General features: G+C 38.2%; 1 pseudogene; it reads right to left on the bottom strand.

Moving 5' to 3' along the window:
* Window positions 1-814: 814 nt before the first annotated feature.
* Window positions 815-1521, bottom strand: LOC117629848 (annotated as a pseudogene).
* Between the last annotated feature and the right edge of the window lie 1845 nt (window positions 1522-3366).

Here is a 3366-nt window from a genome sequence, read left to right on the forward strand (position 1 = left end):
ATTGAAATGGAGCAGAAACGCCAGGATAACGAGTTGGCCCTTCAAGCCGAGTATGCACGAGAAAGGGAGTATTTGCGCAAAAAAGATATGGACAAGACGGATCGGGAAACCATGGCGATGGATACAAGTCATATGTCCCCTGAAACAAAACAATTTTGGAAGCTAGAACGAAGGGATGTTATGAGAAGAAGACTTTTCCGGGATGATGGGCCTAGCAACACGGATTGGTTAAATGATGGAAACCATTAAATTAGTTAGCATACCTTTTATGTATTTGTATTTTTCATGTTTTCTATTAAAGTTGTTGTAATTCATGTATTTTATTTTAGTAGTAGTAATTCTTAATGACTTGTATTAGATTTCTTTATTTAATAAACAAAGCATTCAATAAATTACCTTTTTATTCAACATATTCCATACTTCAAACAAAACAAAATTAAAATAAAAAAACTACAAACAAGGCACAATAATAATAACAAACCACAACCAAACCATAATAAATAAAAATACAACACAACCTAACCATAACTAAATAAAACATAACCAAAGCATCTATGCTCCATCATTCATCTTCATTGCCTTTCACAGCCCATAGATGCTCCATCAAGTGAACTTGACGCATTTCATGAATATACGAAGATTGCATCTCTGTATATCGATCTATCATTCGGGTCATCAAATGACCATCCCTCACCAACGGTTCAGGCTCAAACGGTTCTCCATTTGGCCCCATGGGCCTTTCATAAATCCGTGTCAAGGCCGTGTTCATTGGATCCAGTTCGTAGACCTCTAAAGCATCATAATCATACTCATCCTCCACAATCATATTATGGAGGATGATGCAAGTCATCATAATGCTTCTGAGGATCTCCTCATCAAACATACAGGCCGCACCTCGAATAATCAACCACCGAGCTTGAAGGATGCCAAAACACCTTTCGACATCTTTCTTGTATCCCTCTTGATAGGTAGCAAATAATTTTTGCTTCTGGGATCGGGGATTCGGAATGGATTTGACAAAAGTGGTCCACCTCGGGTAGATGCCGTCAGCTAGATAATACCCGTCTGGTATACTGTATTGTTGACTTGATAGGTGATATTGGGGCCCTAGCCTCTCAATACATCGTTGAAGACCGGGGATTGACCCAGCACGTTGAGGTCATTTTGGGATCCTGCAACTCCAAAGAAGGCATGCCAAACCCATGTGTCGAAGCCAGCAACGGCTTCAAGGATGATACTTTTTTGGCCTTTTCTATTTCCATAATCACCTTGCCAGGCAGTTGGGCAATTCTTCCATTGCCAGTGCATGCAGTCGATGCTACCAATCATTCTAGGGAATCCTCGAGCTTCGGCTTTTTGTAGAAGCCGTTGGAGGTCCCTGGGAGTAGGTCTACGCAGGTAGTCCCTAGTGTACAGAGTTTCAACAGCTTGACAAAATCTTACCAAAGCCTCCAACGTAGTGGACTTCCCCATCCCGGCAATCTCATCCACCTGATCAGCAGATGCTCCATACGCCAACATTCGTATAACAGCTGTAAGCTTTTGCTCCTGAAGAAGCCCCAAAACCCCAGTAGCATCACACTTTTGAACAAAGTATGCATCATAATTGCAAATATCATGCATGACTTTATTGAACAAATGGGGTTGCATTCTAAATCGCCTTCGAAAATCAACATTAGAGTACAAAGAAGTTGGGATAAAATAATCTTCCAAAAGATTCTTACCTCGAGAATGCCTATGTCTTTCCACATTCCGGTGGCAGCCGACTTGTGAACCACGGCGGCGACCTTGGTTCTCTTCATCTTGCAAAGCCACTGCTATGACAACTTGTTCATCGACTTGTCTCTGCAACTCATTGATTTCATCTGCTCTACGGTTTCTCTCATTTGTTTCTCGCTCTTGCCTCTCCAAGCATCTCATAAAATCTTCCATTGAGAATGAATGGAGTACGAATTCTAAATTATGAGAAATGAAAATATAGAAAGATGTGGTGTGAGAGGTATAAGCTGAGCCTCTGGTTTTATAGAAAATTTTGGTAAGATAGACATGCCACGTGGCTTGATTTGATTGGATGAAAATCTTATCTGAAATTTGAACCCAAATTTTTCTGAATTTTGAAATTTGAAATTCATCTGAAATTTGAACCCAAAAATTTATTTGAATTTTGAATTTTGAAATTCATCCGAAATTTGAACCCAAAAATCTTATCAAAATTTTATCGATTATGAATAGTCTTGACACGTAGGAACCGGAAATCTTATCTGAAAATATTATCCAAATAATTAATGAATAGTAATTGCCCTTAGCCATGGCAATAGGTGGAAACACAAAATACTATTTGCAAGGGCAACCACTATTCACGTGAATAGTGGCTGCCCTAGCTCCCCCCTTGCCATGGCTAAGGGCAAATGGGTGGAGTTGCTCTAAGGCAAATGGGTGGAGTTGCTTTAAGGCAATGGCAAGGGCAAGGCAATGGCTGCTACTATTCACATGAATAGTGGCAGTCTTGCTTTTTTTGGTTCCACCCCAAAAGGCTAGGGCAAGCGCAAATACTTTTCATTTTACTTTATTTTCTATTTTTTTATACTTAAAAAATTTTGATAAGCTTTTTTGATAATATTTTCAGTTGTCACGTGCCACTATTTATTATAAAATTCTCACTTAAAATTTAAGATAACATTTTTCGGATAAAATTTTCAAATAAAATTTTCGATTGCCACGTGTTCATATTTATTATAAAATTCACATCTCACTCATCATACAATTGAAATATTCTAGGCCCTCATAGTCCGACACAATGGAGTACAAGAACGACTCAATCATTGGCGGAGGCGATTCCACCGGATCATGACATAGGGGAGTATTTTCCTTCGGAGGACGTAATAGTGCCATTATTTCAGACACAGAACGCACCACTGGAACCGACTGCGGGCATTGTTCGCTAGAGGAGCCATGTGTAATGGTTTTCCTATTTTTTGTTTTGCCTTGCCTAATCTATTAAAAAAATGAAATTGGAAATGCAAGAAATATATATATAAAGACATTAAATTGAATAAAACGGAAAATATTTTTTTTACCTTGTTGCCAAGATTTTGACATCTTCAAACATTTGTCCACGACCCTCCGGCTTCGATAGAAGATGCCATTTGTATTTTTGCACAAATGAAATTTTGTAGTAGAAAATTTGGTGTGGAAAGTGAAAAACATTTGAAGGAGATGAGTTTGTATGAAGATTTGGTGTGGAAAGTTAATAAAATTGTTAGGTATTTATAGGGAAAAAATCCAGAATTTTTTGGTATTTTTTTTTTAAAATTCTGATTTTTTTTGCGTTCGGGAAGCCCACGTGGCATTTTTTGGTTGGGTTTT

The sequence above is a fragment of the Prunus dulcis genome, chromosome 6, assembly GCF_902201215.1.
Source record: "Prunus dulcis chromosome 6, ALMONDv2, whole genome shotgun sequence".
Classification (NCBI taxonomy): domain Eukaryota; kingdom Viridiplantae; phylum Streptophyta; class Magnoliopsida; order Rosales; family Rosaceae; genus Prunus; species Prunus dulcis.